This window comes from Pezoporus wallicus, unplaced genomic scaffold (assembly GCF_028554395.1).
Source record: "Pezoporus wallicus isolate ANWC-B61680 ecotype Strahan unplaced genomic scaffold, APGP_CSIRO_Pwel_v1 scaffold_3294, whole genome shotgun sequence".
Classification (NCBI taxonomy): domain Eukaryota; kingdom Metazoa; phylum Chordata; class Aves; order Psittaciformes; family Psittacidae; genus Pezoporus; species Pezoporus wallicus.
In genome coordinates, this window is record NW_026635478.1 from 4555864 (window position 1) to 4572508 (window position 16645).

Consider the following 16645-nt stretch of genomic DNA (forward strand, 5'->3'; position numbering starts at 1 on the left):
CAGCCTGGATAGAAATCTTGAAAAAAATAGTTATAGGGTGCAGCCCTCATTTCAGGAAGTCCCCTAAAATTGACTGACTGGAGCCAGGAGGATATGTTCTGTTTCTAGCATTCCTCCTTAAGTACCTGCCATAGGATGAGTAAATTTTGGTTTGCTCTGGTACAGAATTTCCTGTTCAGGGAAGAAACTGGTAAGGGGGTTCAAGAAAAGATAACCAGAAAATTGTAACCATGTGAAGATTCATAATCTTAGCTATGTGGGCTGCTCTAGTAAGATCTGTACATCTAGATGAATCAATATTTTCATGATAGACATGGAAGCCTGTGATGTTGCATGCTGGGATCAAAGCACGTAGGTAGCTGAATTGGGTTTACTCATTCTTTGAGAATTAGGAGGTTTTGAGGATAATTTCCACTTTAGGCTGGGGTGAAAAGCTAAAATGGCAAGTATGTGCATGGTTTATAAAGCTTATATTTCAGACTAGGATAAGCAAATAGCTTTGATTCTATTTATCAGCTTTTAATTTACAGTAAAAAAATAATTTGGATAAAAATATATTCAACCTAAAAAAGGTACTTCGCTTAGAAATTAACTCTATCCCTAACCACCAACTAGACTTATGCTTGGGATTTGTGCCTGAAATTAAAGAAGTCCAAGGTAGTAAGGAAACACAACAGAAAAGTCTCCTACTGATAACAAAGGTGATGGACTGAAATCCCCAGAGGTGAATGTGGTGCAAAGACCTGGCTATGACAGGATGTTTAATCATAGAACTCAGATCCATAGACTTGTGTTTTTTGTAGCAAAGAAATCTTGCAGAGCATGTGCCTGCAATATGCCCAGCTAAATCTGTCGCCAACACTCTACTGAACACTGAATTAATTCATTATTATTACTGGGTTTTTAGGAGGCAAGATGAGCAAAATCAACATCAATCTCCAACAGATGGGACTAGGGAAGGGCAGCTGTAGGCATACAGTGCACTACATAAGGCATGCAAGCACACGTGGAATCCTCTGCCCCCGGAGCTCTGGCATTTCCATTACACAGGCAGCAGGAAAATACAATTATCTGAATTAACTGTCACTCCACAAATCCCTTTAGTTTGTGCTGCCCAGTCAGAAAAATAGGCAGAAGTTGGGGAGCACGCCATACAGAGGTGCATGTTGTCATATGTCAACAAGGGCGGCGGTGAAAGAGAGTATTACTGCCTACGTGAGATGAACAAGGGCATTTCTGTGAGCATCCTGCGTTTTCTTTTTTGTTCTTGGTATCTCCTTTTATTTTCTACCTTTGGGGCTGAAAAGCTGGTAAATAAAATTACAGCACAGGCATGCAGAAAATAAAACACAGCGGGAAAATATGTAAACAAGATTACTAGGCCAAAACAGTGCCTCTCAGCACGTTATCTGCACTGTGGGGGATGTACAGCTGGGGCAGGCCTTGAGGCATTTTTGCTTGGGTACAGCATATGCGGGTGGAAAATACCGATGCAGCGCTCTTGACAGAGCTGCTGTCATCCCTGTTCATTGAGTGTAGACAAACTGGGGGTGGGAAAGAAGCATAGGAGTTTGATTGGGGATTTTAAATTATTCTTTCCCCCCACCCCCCTGAAACCGTGTTGGATTTGCACAACTTTTAAAAGGATCTCAGCTGTTATTTTCCTGTCTCTGCGGCATGTACCCACATACACATTCTAGCTCTGTAGACCACAAAGATATAGACATTAGGAGTCACAAGAAATCTTATAATGACCAAACATGTTTTGTTGATGATAGGGAGGGTATACTTTGGGGTGGGCTGTTTGTCACTGATTTAAAATACTTGAGCTTGTTGACACAGCCCCTGTCTGCCCAGTCTGGTAACGTCTTTGGTGTGATCTGAAGTGCTGCGAACTCCTGTCTTCGAGAGCTCCACATGAGGAAGGGGCCACAGGAGAATAAAATTAGCTTGTGTTTAAAAAAGCAAAACCAAAGTCACGACAAACCCTCCACCTTTCTGCTTTCTGGCAGAATCTCTGCTCCCTCCTACACAGCCCCAGCTGGAGAACCTTCACTTGCAGCAAAATCTACTCTGCTTGTGCCAGTCTTTCCACTCACTGCTCCCTCTCCCTTCCTCCCTCATAGGTGGCAGCAGCAGCAGCTGCAGCATCCATCTTTTCTGACTCCAGAGGGGTGCCCCACCGATGTTATTTTCAGAAGGCAAAGAAGGAAAACATTTATTTGGTGTTAGTAGAGTCAGGGTTATCTTCCTAGCTGCAGAGATTAACAGGTCCAGTTCTTCAGTGAGCATCCTACTTCAGTTTCAGGTTGGAGTAGTTTTTTGCCCATGGCCTGAACCTGCCTCACCCATCAAGTCAAGGCAGAGAAGCCCTCTGCCCATGTACCTCTGGGTTTAAAAATGTCTTTCAGCCTATAGCTTAACCTGGTATTTTGAGTCACGCTAAGTTAACGGGTTGTGAGGATGGTGGCATGTGGAAGCTTTCTTGCATGCGACTGGCAAACTCTGGTCTGCCTTGGCAGCATGGAAGGATCAGTGCTGCTTCAGGGGTGTCCTCAAGTGAGAATGTCCCCTTATTCCCCTGTCAACCAGGGGAAGGAGGGACTAAGTATCGTACTGAACCATGCCCTTAGTTTCTATCCATAGTGAGTGAAACTTAAAAGTAGCTTTTGAGAAGAAAAGGTGGTAGAAGGCAGGAATTAATTTTCCCATGGTAACTCTGGGGTCTGCCCCACTCCTGCCCATCAGTGAAACGCATGCTTGCGTGGAAGTGCAAAACAGATGTGTGCTCCACTACTTAATGAAGCATGAGTGCCTGCTTCCCTTCTTGCTTAGGAAGCACAGCAGAGCCCTTAGTTTTGTGCCACAGGCAAATCTCCTGTCTAAACTGTGACTCCGAAGCTCCAGTAAGGCTGCTGAAGAAGAAGTGTTAAGGAGTGAGGAATAAGCTGAGCAGCCTTTGGGAACTGAAGTGGTGGCAACACCTTCAGTGCTATTTATATGTAGCTAAGATCTATTTTATAAATGGATCACAGCTATCATTCCTCAGCTGCATAGAGGCTACAGACCTCTGGGAAGGATAGCCAATAAATGGGATTAACTTAAACATGAACATTCATTGAAAGAAATACAAAACACCATTTTGAAAAAAGCATGCTCCTAAAGTGTAAAAAGATGGAAAGATGACCAAATTGCCAGTTTTCTCTTATTTACTTTCTTGTGGATTCACCAAAGTACTTAGAAAGCTGATTTTCTTCACATATTTCTGTGATCTTTCTGTGGAGCTGGAGGTTTTAACGGCATATTAACATGGATCGTCACATAATTGTGCAGTAGGAGGGGTATTGTAGCCATTTTAAAAGAGCTTTAAGGTTTTAGAAGTTGACTGTGTATGAGTAACAGAAGAACACCCATGCGACTTAGGTGGGCAGGGACATATCATGGTTATTGAGTTACAAATAGAAGCTCCCTCAAGCTTTATAATCATATGCAAGAGTTTGGAGCTGAGACATCTCTATAAACAACTCATCAGAGTCACAAACAAAACTTGGGGGAGTGGAGGAGAAGGAAATCCCATCTGTCAGTGAAGAATTCTTACACAAAAACCTGATTATATTGCTAAAAACTGTCACCCTGATATCCTGCAAGCTTCTTTCTACTCTTTCTATCATTTCTATCATCTCTTCACAGCTCAGGCTAAAAGGCAAATAGCATATGGGAGCAAACCCTTTCCTATCTGGTTACAGAAAGAATTGCCTTTGTTCAGCAGTGAGAGTTTAGTAAAGAAAACCCTCCCATTGGAGCACTCTCAATGACATTCTCCATCCTACATTGTACATTCCTGTGCCCTGCTGGCACTGCCTGGCCATCCATTCTCCAGGCTCAGCACTCCATCCAGGGGAACTTCTTTCTGGGTTGCTTCAGCTTTACTAGATTTTTCCATGCTCTTGTTGTTTCATCAGTGTGACAAAAAAGCAGTCTGTATTTGTTAAAAAGCATGTATTTGTTATGCACACATAAAGGAAAGAATAAAGATCTTCAACTGTTGAGAGACATATTTTTCTCCTTAGCTTTTTCCATCCTGCTTTGCCAAACTGTCATTCCCAGGTCAGCCTCCTTTGGAAATCTCCACAAATAAAGCCCATACTGAAAAACTTCAAAATACAAATAAACATAATGAGTCAACAGGTCATAGCTGACCAAACTTTTCTTCACTTAAATTGGGGTTTGTTAGGCAAGGTTTGGCATCCTGGAAGAGAAAACTAATAGCAAAATAACTTAAATGATCTTTTAACGCACCAGTATGCAATTTGCAACAGATATATAGAGGCAGCTTTTATCACTCGCTGTTGATCACCTAACAGGTTTTCTATGGGGAATATGAGCAAGAGCTGATGGGAAGAAGAAAGAGACAGGCAACAGTTAATACTAGTTTTTAAGACTTGCGATCCTTGTTAGTGCAGCTAAGTGAATGTGACAGCTAAAACTCTGACTTCCCTGACTGTGTATGAATTGCTGGTAAAACAAAATACCTTGCCTTGCACTGAGATGAACACTTACTGTATTACAGTGGGGTAGGTCCTGAAGAACTCCATGGTGAGCATTGCCATTCTCTGGATTTGCACTGGTACAAATAAGAATAGAAATTCCTGCTCGCGATTTTATTAGTGATATAAGGAGATTCCAAGAATAAAATACAAGTAATTACCTCCTGACTCACTCTCAAAAAAAAAAAAAAAACAATGACGCTCAGGCCTGAAAGGGTCTTTACATTTGTCATTGTCTAGTTTAGAAATTTATCATTTTTATTATCATTCTCATAGTGTTCAGGGTAGACACAAGGGAGAATCTTTTGAAAGTCATCCTCTTAAGACCTACAACCAGAAACACATGAAAGAGTGTGGATGTGATATGGCATAATAACAGTTTCTTTTGCCAAGACTGAAGGCCAAGAAGTTGGTGTTGCTGATAAGCAGATGAATCAGGTGAAAATGAGGTAAGAATATTTTCTTGTTCTTCCCCCTTGGGCACAGAGACGTGGCAGGTCTATTCTGAAGAAGGTACTTTGATTAAATTGAAGCTATTTTCAGTCTATATAACACTTCCCTTTCTCTGTGTAGAAGTGAGCACCAAAGGTGTCACAATCCATTTTAGTAAATAAAAGTACCAAATTTCAAAAAGGGTAGGTTACTCTAAAGACTGATATCAGCCTTATAAAGAAGGTATGAAAGACTTGAAGTAAGAGGGCTTATGGAAAGTTTCACAGTGGGGAGGAAGTAATAGGGAATAACTTAGGAAAAAAAAAAGTAAAAAAAAAAAAAGTGATTGAAGTCCCAAAAACTCAGTGCAATGAACTGCACTACATCATGGGTGTCTCCCATAAAAAGTAGTCAAGTACCCAGCCTGTGATTTGTTAAAATAGGCACATGTTGTTTAATACTGCAGTTCCCAAATAATGTTACAAACCAAATGATCTCACAAAAGAGATCCCTGCTCTCAGCTTGTTAATAAACAAATAATGTGGGCCTCTGAGTGCCTTGAAAGTCAGCAAGCAGACTGTTGAGTCAGCATTACCTTTTCCTGTATTGATACCAAAAGTGTAAACTCATCATGCTTGTAGAAAGCATAGTTAAAGCCCTTCCCATCAATCAAACTGGTTCTTATTAAGTGTATGTGTTATAGAATCACAGACTTGTTGGTTGTAAAGGTCCTCTGGAGGTCTGGAGTTCAGCTTCAAAGCAGGATGCCTGTCAATGCTAGATTAGATGAGTGGCAGCTGCCTCCACCCAAGCCTTAAAAACCGCTAGGAAAGTTTCTTAGAATCACTTTGCTCTGTCATCCCTCCAGGGCTACGCTATGTGTTAGTGAAACACGTCTTGATGACCAGCTGGAATCTCCCAAGATGTAAGTAGGTATGAGGTGAAGTGAAAATGATGGGATTTACCACAACAGACTGTGTTAGAAGAAAGAGCTAATAAACTGATCTCAGTGAATTAAAAGGTTGGTGCTGGCACAATGTTATCTTTGCGTAGATTTCATCGACCTTTTCCTTTCAGTAAAATGCCTGAGGACATGTCATATTAGTATCTTGGAATGAGATTCTGCTGATAAAATCTCAAGTGAAAAAGCCATAGAATGTACATGATATGTCCATAAATCTATTGTTTAAATTAGCCATGGTATTGAGAGCAGTGTTCATGACATTTCCTGAAAGAAATTGCAAAAAACAGCTTCACTCAAGGACCACATTATCAAGGTAACCACTTTTAAAAGAGTCTAGAAATAGTGTTCAGCTATTTCCAACTAAAATTCATTTCCATTCCAACAAAAATTTCTAATTGTGAAGCACACCACAGTGTGTGTGATTTAAAACACCAATTGTTTCAGAAAGACTTTTGGATTTCTCATTATGTGGATTGATGCCTAATAGTTGTTTATAGTCAACCACTTTTTATATCAGTTGGGAAATTCTTACTTCTCATATTTTGAATTTTTCCCCCCTTATATTTTGTCCCAAACATAGAACAGAAGTAAAAGTACTTAATGAAAGCTACTACAGATTTTGAAAGCTCAAACTAAAATGTTTTGTAAACTAGCATTTTTCATAACTGAAATGAGACAGAGTGCCATGAACAAAATATGTATGAAATTGTGGTTATACTTAAATAGTCCTATTTGTATTAAGTGTCATAGAAATCAGCTCAGAGGATAAACCAAAACTTTACTGTTATGTTGGATGAAATGTCTCCATTTATCCAAACTATGTTATCCAGCAGAATATTATTCTAATTTTTTCCACTAGCTTCTTTTCTGCTCGAAATTGCATGAGACATCTCCCATTTGCCAGGAAATTAAAGAGTGAGGAAATTAAAGTGATGATCAAGACAAAACCTGGGATTAGATAAACTCTGCATCTGTTCTACTGTGGAAGATGATTTTGTCTGATGTGTATGGTCAGCTTTCTGTGGCTCAAATCCAGGATCCCTGTCAGCCTGTTTGCAGGCTTTCCTGTGTCCTTGTAGTCTCAAAGCGCCTCCAGCAATTCATTGGAAACCACAGAAAAAGAAGTCCTGCATTGAACATACTGATCTAACTCTGTGCTGGAAGACTGATACAGTAATATGAAGAATAACCTGTGATAAGAGTAGCTTCATATCTCTGATCTCCATTCTGGAAATAACATTCTCTTCCAGTGGTAAAATTCCTCAGCTGCCCTAAATTAGAGTGAATAAACATCCCATATCTCAAAGCGCGTTTGTCAATACAATAATATAAAGAGGAAAAATATGAAACAGACGAGACTTATGGTAGAGTTAAGAATAATGAACAGGATTTTAAAAATACCATCCTTACTGAGGTAACAACTCTGGTGTGCTTCATCCTAGTATTACAGCCCTTCTGTCTGTTTCTGTTGCCAGAAAGCTTAATGGGGATAAGGTTTATATCAGTACTTGAAATTTTATTTTGATATTTCAGATACAACAGAACATGACTCAGGGAAATAATATCATTTCCTTTTAGTAGCATTGATCCAATTTGAATCTCATGTTATTCTGAGCTCTAAAAAATCAGAAGAATTATCTTGATCTTAAAATAAGCAACAGAAATGCCTTTACTATATGAAGATTAAGATAAAATAGTGGGGTTGCATTTCATTTCCTTATGTAGTTTAAGGAAAGAACATGTCCAAAACCTTACCTTTGAGCTTTGGTAAATTTGGTAAGGTTTTCTGCCCTAACCCTTTTTAATGTCCTTCAAAATATACTTTTTTTTCCCCCCTTTTGATTGTAGTTATTTATCCTTTCTTCTTAAAATGTGTGGAAAAGAATGATCTCTTATATTTATCTTCATAATCAATGATTGCATATATTGTCATATTATTGCATCCCATTATGTTTCCCTGTCTCTGTGGATTGTTCTTTATTTAATCATTGTATTTCACATTTAGATGTTTAAGAAAATAATATCTATTGCTGTGAAATTAAGAGTGAATTATTGTGGTTCCCTAATAATATTTGGTGGTTAAGGTGGCCCAACAACAATTATTTTTCACATGGGATTATATTTAGATTGTTTTCCACCCTGACGCTTATCTGATGGTACGAAAATACTAAATGGGTGTGAAAGACTACAAAGTTGTATTCAATCTGTGTAAGTGCAAATAAATGCACAAAGGACCAGTGGAAAAACTTCTCTCTTCTTTGTCACACTGAGAGAAGTTTAAGTGCTGGTCCTTGGATGAGTTCACATCAGGTGACTGGGAGAAGATTCTAGGCCAGAAAGATTGAACTGATCACAACATGAAGAAAACCTGACCTGACAAAACCAAAATCTGCCCTTACATTAGCTGCAGGATCAGTGACCTCAGTGGCTCTTTCCCCTTTCTCTCCAGTGATTTGCTTCATACACCAGGAAATGTGTATTAGTTTGACAGCCAGCAGAGTACTGAAAGATGGAAAACAAATAGTACAAATGTAAAGCTGTTGACTCATTGATCTGATCTGGCAAAGTAGATATGTTTTGTCATGTATGTTGTTCTTTAAATTTGAAAACCATGAAATTATTTTAAGAAGACTGTGACAAAAAGAGAACTTTTTTAGATCCCTAATCAGCTCTTTAATTTCTGATTCCTTTCCACTGTCCTTTGCTCGCAGAACACTATTAACCAAAAGTCAGATTCATGAAACAGCTCAAAGCATATCATGTTTGCAGTAGAAAGTTTGCTTCTGATCATTTGCAGTCAATGCTGTTTGCTCCTTGTCTTGCTTGAAGATAAAAGATTTTTCTAAAAGCAGCTGCCTAGCTAAGAACAGAATGTGGAGAGCTGAAATTCCAGGGATTAAATTGGATTTTCCCATGCAAAAGCACGTATGCAGTGAGATACATGCCATTCTGTTTACTCCTCTATAGCATCCAATGAAGATAGCTTCAAAAGCTTGCAGATAGCTCACATACCATGAGAAGTTACTTCTTAGTGATGAATCCATACTAAATTTATCTCAATTCCAGAGCAGCAGTTTATAGTGCTATAGTTTATAGCAGTTAATATTTTTAAAAAGAACCTTTTTTCCTTGCTGTCTGAGTCTTAAGTTTCACTTGGGAAACTTCTCTCAACAGATTTGTTCTGTTATTTTCTCTTTCAAGTAAAATCATGAGCTGCTGAAAGGTCCCAATTTAAGTTCTGTGGGATGGCAGGCCCTCCCAAAAGGTCTCTGCAGAAATTACTCTTGGCAAAGGCCACATGCCTGCTCTTTCATTTGATTTCTTCCGTCAAGTGAAATTCCCTCCACAAGGACAAGCATGGGCTTTAGAGAGAAGGTATTATACAGTCCTGGAAGACAGATAGTCAAGACATTAATAAGCTGAACCTCAAAGTGATGGGAGGGAATACAGAACTTTTAATGGGTATATGAAACAGATAGGTAAGGGTAGAAGTTATGGGAATACAATATGAAAGGCAGACAAAAAGAATAGTATGCGGGGCATTGTCATCTGCTCTGTGAAACAGGCCATACAGTCAGTGAATGCTGCTGAAGGGAAATCTGCCTGGGTACAGGATATAAAAAATAAATTATTATGAAGAGATCACATAGTCAGATAGTATCATTGTTGTAAATCTGGAATGACTGCTCTGAAGCATTTTCATTCCCCAGTGAAATAGGTATAAAATACATTGAGAATTTATAATTACAGAGTTTTGTCATCGTTCTCAGACTGGCAAGCTGAACATAAAGAAAGGAATCTCCAATCAGACTGAGTATGCAACTGGTCTTTCTGATAGGCTACCTTGGGGGTGGGGTTTTTGTTATTTTAATAGTTGGCAAATATATTTTGTAAAATAGGTGCCAGTAGTGATAGCTGGAATGCAAAGTGGCTCTGCTTATTTTCCTCCAATTTCTCCTCTGAGACTTAAGCCTGGAATCGGATAATTGTAGGTGGACCTTTTTGGCCTGTATAGGCTTACATAGTTCCCTCTTCCTCCACTGGCTTTGGTGGGTTTTGAAGCAGGTGCCAAGATTACATCAGGTATAGGTTAAAGGTATTAATTTTCAGATATGAGATGTTTCAATGTGTAGAGCAATTTTGGTGGTTCTAGGATGCTAGCAAACTTGTTTCACACAGATACCCGTTCTGATGCATAGTTCTGTCCAAATCATGTTGCTCCTACTGCTCCATATCCTTGTTATGTTGAGGACACCAAAACTGCACACAGTGCTCCAAGTGGAATCTCAAAAGATTTTTACATATGCAGAACAGCATATGTAAAATATATTGGTCACATGATGTCAGTAAGAACTTGGTTAAAGATCACCAGCTCTAGTGCATATTTTGGTCTATATGGCATTGCAGAACAAACAAAAGTTATGTATAAAGCTTTGAGGTAAAAAGTGCAGTGGAAATGCAATCCTTATTTTCAAATCCTGTTCCCAGTTCTGTAATGACAGAAAGTATGTCTTTGCTGCAGTCCTAAAGAGTGAGTAAAAGGGGAATTGTAGATTCATGTACAAGTGCTTCTTTCTTGGGAAAACTACTCAGTCCCTGAGAGGTGCAGCTGAGTAAGCTAAGGTGAAAGTCATGAGTCAGCTTAAGCAAGAGAAGCAGAGACAGCAGAAGAGGTGCAAGCAGTTTGGGGAGCCACATTGGATGTGGAAAAACAGACCAAAAAATTAGTATGTAAATTAGCAAGGAAATGTGTGTGGTCTTAAACTCACATGGTTCCTGGATTTTATCTAAATGACTTTAGAAAAGGGCCAAAGTGTTACACTGCGGTCCATGTATTTGCAAAATCATAATAAGGTGGAAAAATCTAAAGTTATCCTGGGATGTATAAATAACTACGTTGGATGAAATATCCTTGAAATAATTCTTCCTTTGTACTGAGTATAAACATGATCTTGGCTGGTGCACTCTGTCTCCAGGTTAAGGAAACTGAGCAGAGATTGAAAGAAGTGCCCACTTGGGTAACAAGATTGGAGTTCAGAAAACATGCCTTCTGGGCAAGAATGTAAGAGCTGGGTTTTCCTAGTTTGGAGAGAAGTGTCAGGAGAGTTTTCATGTCAGGCAAAGAGAAGGATAACATTGTTGGAGGGCATTTTGGAAGTGGAATGAACGCTGGAAGACATTTGTGAATGGAAGCAAGACCAGCAGAGGAACACCAAGATGATTTATGATGTAGGAGGAAAGGATGAAGGTGCTGGATTTGTTCAGCTGGAAGAAGAAAAATTTAAGGTGGATATTATTGCTTATTTTCTTTTACTTATTGGATGGTTACAGAAAACAGTGGATCACTTTTTTCTTTCTTGGAGATGAACAATGATAGGCTAAGGGGCAGCAGGCAGATCACAGTGAAGCAAACTGCAACTAGGTATGAGAAAAAAAGACTTAATAGTGAAACTCAACAAATGCTGGAAGAGGTTGTACAAAGAAATTGTGGAACTTTTCAAAGTGCAACTGGAGAAAGCCCTAACAACCTGATGTAGCTTTCCAGTTAGACCTGTTTTGAGCAGAAGGCTAGACTATAGACTTCCAGAAGTCCCTTCCACAACAAAAGCATTATTAGTTATTTGCACCAGAGGTACATTTGCTTCCAGTAGGGTTTTTCCAGAGATGCCTGCTTGTTTAAAAATAGTGCCTCCATACCTAAGGTCACCCTGTATTCCAGGCAGAAAACAAAAAGAATCCTGTTTGAAACTGTATAAGAATGTTGCTGACCATGTGGGAGAGGTTGCCTGTTAAAGCAAAAAAAAAAGATGTAAAATGAAATCACATGATGATTACCTGAATAGCTCCCCTATCCCTGCATGCTGTCCCATGTGCTAGAAGAATGAAGCAAGGTACCTGATTGACAGTGCAACTTCACTCACTCATTTTGAAAGGAAACAATACTCTAGATTCTTGCCTGCCTGCATTTGAATAATAAAAACTTGCAGTCTGAAGATCTTAAAGGCTGCAATCTTCTGTGCAGAGGAAACCATCTTTAGTTTAGAGATGAAAAACAGATGGTCTCTCCTTTATGCACTAATCTTCCTGTATGTTCCAGAAAATGAAAGTTTGGGAAGTGGAGCTGGGAGGGGTAGGGCGTGTGAGTTCTTCTGGGAGAGAAAATTCAACAAAAACCACTTCAAGTAGTTTCACTAAAAATTATTTGTCTTTTTATGGATCAGTAACTTGCAGGCAGGTTGCCTACTACTTTTCCAGAAAACTAACAACTTGTTTTAGCAGTTCTCTATTATTCAACCTTTTTGTATCCATCTTCTCTTGTGCTGTTCCCAATTTCATATGAGCTATATTGTGACAAAGCAATGTTTTCTCTGCTGCCAGATTATGTGCAAATTCTACTGTGGTTCATTGCCAAGTGTTCTTCACTATATGGTGTGGAAAGGCCGATTCTCATCTGGAATTTATTCTTATTCCACTTCTTTTGTGCACTTCAGATGAAAGACTTTCAGAATTCAATTGATAAACTGTGTATCTGAAGAAATCAGGTAATTCTCAGCTAACTTGGGTCTAATGTATGTTTTTATCATATAATGTTCAATCTAATCATATACAGAGTATCACACTTCCAATGTTACTACAGGGGGGACTTTTCCGACTGAGGCTTTCATCTGCTTCCTGAGTTTTTCACAGATTTAAAGTTTTGGTTTTGTGGTGGGTGTTTTTTTTTGGTTGGTTGTCCAGTTGGTTGTTGTTGGCTTGTTTCAGCATTTTGACATGTGGCTTCTTTAAAGACCTGTCCTTAAGATCCTCTCTGACATCCACTCCAAGTATACTAAATTTTGCATTGAGAACTAGGAAACTGGCCAGAAGTTTGAGAACCCTAGGGTTGTATTTGCTTGTGAACAGCAAGGAATCTATGCTTGCTAAGAAAGCACCAAAGGAGGAATTCTTCTGCCCAATTTTCTTTCTTTTCTCTGTTCAAAATTAGTCTTCAGTGTAGGCAGAAAACACTGAACATATGGCAATGGATCTGAAAGGATAGTTGGGCCTGTGTCAGTCATGTATTTGTACTCAGAATTCTTTATAGTCAGACAGCATAAGGTAGCGTTGGTAGAGTTTCATGTTATTGTGCCATGGTAGTGCATGGGACAATGACGACTTGGAGGCCAAAACTTGCACAGAGGTGTTTCAAACGTGTGGCAGGTTATTTGTAACCTTTCTGCTTCTGGAAGGTCCTGCATGTTGGCGGTTTGGTCATTATCAGATATGTTATCATAAGGTAAAATTTATTTTGGGGTTGGAGTTCCACACACCATAGTCTTGTTGTAATACATCTCTTGTTGCAAAGAGGCTTAGATCTTCCAAACTTAAACAGGACAGCAAGTAATCTGTCAGACGCAGCATGACTGCAGCAAAATAACTTATGGTGTGAGCTATCTAGCAAGAGGAGTGTGCAGTTATTTTGCTAATAAACATGCCATATTCAACACTGGAGAAATGATCCTAGCCTCTTCTATGAGTACTAACTGTCCATCACTCATTAAAAGAAGATGAAAGAAAGCCCATAGACATCTGGAACTTTCTTGAGTTAATTGTTCCTACTTTGGAAAGAACATTTCTAAGAGCTTGACAAAGCTGGAAGTAAAAATCTTAAAAGAGGGGAAAGCAACAAATTTCCCTCAGCAAATTTAGAAACAGAAAGGAAAGTTACAAATACTTGAAAGCTTACATTACGTTCTTGTGTACTCACTGGACAGAAAACTACTCTGTGGAAAATCAGCACAAACTTTCTGCTATATTTTGGTATACAGATTTTTTACTACATTTGCAGGAGTAATGGGGGTGTGCAGGCTTCTATGGTCACGGGAGTTTATTTCTGTTTCCTTGCATCTTGTCTGAACATGACCATGTTATCTTCATGGAAGTTATGGACATGATTTTAAAGTGTAAACAGAAAAACGCTTTCCACATTTCCATCCTCCTGATTTTAATACAAACAAAAGTGGCAGTAGGAATTGGTTAGTACAGTGGCGTTACGATGCTGCATCAAAAGCTGATTGTGTTTCTTCAATATGTTATGAGGCATTGCCATCTTGATCTTCAAAGCAAGGTTATAACATGCAGATGCACACATCATGACCAGTGAATTAGTGTAGTGGTGGCAAAGCTAGATTTCAAGGGCCTTGGAAATTAAGTTGACTGAGACGTGCTTTTCTTAAAACCAGCTGCTATGCTGCACTGTAGTCACCTTTGTTTCAGATTCCATGAAAAGCATTTGCAATGATATGTGATACAGCCTGCTAACGTTTTGGAGAGGTGAAAACCAAAGGCTAGTGTGGGGTTTCAATTAAGTGATTTCATAAATTAACTTTAATGTGACCTGTAGTTCCTTTGTCAAATAATAGGCTAGCAAATGAATTTGAATATGTATTATCTGAAAGATGAAAACTAATGTCAGCATCTGAATGGGACCTGGAAACTTGACAGATTTTTATTGAGCTCCAGTCTTCTTATCATATCTGGTGAATAATTCATGTGCTGAACGTGGCTATGGTAGAATGACTGCATAAGCAGACATGAGACAAAACCAGAGACATTTACCACATCCTCTTCTCACTTTAAAGTGTGTGTTCAGATAAAAAAAAAAAGACTCGTAATTTAATTTCCTTAAGTGTTTGGTAATTCACAGCATCTTGATTCAGCCTTCCGCTTCAAAAGCATGGACCGCATCACTGTGCCAGAGAAGACAGCAGGAGTACAAGACAAAAATGCCAGTGTTTGAAGTTGAGGGGGGTATAGTATCCTATGTAGACAGAACCCCACTGTACAGTGAGCTTCTCATGAGCCCACTGATAAGGGTATGCCCGGAGATTTACTTCATGTGTGTGACATTATCCCATCGTGGATAACAGGTGAGAAGAGATACAATGTGGATGTGCGAATTGCACATTTAACTCAGTATAATATTGATGTGTATAATTCTAATACATCATTTATACAGCTGTTGCCCAAAATTCTTGCAGGTTAACATAGCAGAGTGAACTAATCATAATCTGAGAACTTGATTAGAATAGGCCTATGAAAAGGATTGTCTTTTATTTCTGCTTTCAGAACTTGGTGACAAAAACTTCTACTAGGATCCAAGCTGAGATCACAGTGTTTCTTTTTAAATCATGCATCTGACGTCTGGTTCTGATTCAGGTTTGGCCTGATTCAGATTTGGTTCTGATTCAGGTTTTCACTTTGAAAAACTATGGGGCTCAATGGCCATTCTCAGACCTGACATGCCTGCTGAAAGGTATGATGTGGTGTGTTGCAAATAACCTGCTTTCTGGAAATCACTTAGTGGAGAATTATTAAATGATTTTCTCAGTGAGATCAAGGAAACAAAATGCTCATAAATAATTGATTCTATTGCTTGAAAATACCCACTGAAACTGATGCCATGACTGAGACCAGTTTTGTATTCAGAAAGTAAAATGTCAAATTAAATACAACTCTATTGATACACTGAGAAAATGGTTCTTGGTATGATGCCAACATCAATAATTACAAAGGGGAGACAGCAGGCTAAAAGGCATGGCTGGCAGCAGTCTGGAAATATTTGTCCTTGGTGGGACCAGAGACTAATGTAGTTTAAATTTAGATTCCAAAGAAAACTAACATCTGAAAGGGAATATCATAAAACTTACAGTTTTATTTGTTGCAAATCAGAACAAACAAAATACAATAGAACTAGCTTATACTGGCTTTGAAATACTATAACAATGCTGCAGTATGATGAGCAAGTCAATTCAGTTCACAGTGGGTGACGATTTATCCATATAAATCACAAGAAGTGGGAAAACAGTAATATGAATTTATGAAGGCACACATTTGTTTAACAGGTACTTTCTCAAGCAATGCCAAGCAAAGACTCAAATGTTCTATATTCAGTGTGAGCCTTTATGTTAAGCAGACACTGGTCTTTTCATCTCGTGGTGTTCTCAGGTGCAACCCCTGTAGAGCAATTGAAGGCTCTTTGATTTTTTTTCTTGTTGGGACTTATCAATGGCTACACAAACTATCACTGGTGTCCAAGCATGATGCTGGCATTTTCTGGGGACTTTCTGAGGCTTCTGTTAGGATTGCAGGCAATCCTAACACTCCCTTCTGAATCAAAATGCTTTTAATCTCCATGGTGGCACTATACAAAGTTACCTTTGAGCATCAATTGGTTCTTAATGGTGGGAGAAAGGCTTGCATGGCACAGTTCCACATGAGATGGAGCACTGGGTGGATTTCAAGTCATAATAGTTTGTGGGAAGTTTCTAAGTGGGACTAGACAGTTCTGCTTTTGAGGAAGAAATCATGTTTTCAGGTCTCTATTTGTCAGTGTCTATGAGCATGTGGTATGCTCAAAGCAGTTCCACAAGATGAAGACAAGAAATTTAAATGGACATATTCTGTCTCAGTCATTGCTCATCTCTTTATGATTATCTCAAAAAGGAAGCAGGTCCTGAGTGCAGAGGGCAGATAAAAGGTCTCCAAGCAAATATTAGCTATTAAAGTCTATTGAGTGGAAATCTGCTTGTAGTTTACCAAGTGGTTGTAGACAGTTAAGGCAGAACCTATTGCCAGTGGGTGATCTAAACATTTTCTGGCAGATCCTGAGAGAAATCAATAAGACCAAAGTTTGTGAAAGAAAAAACCTTGTTGTTAGCTC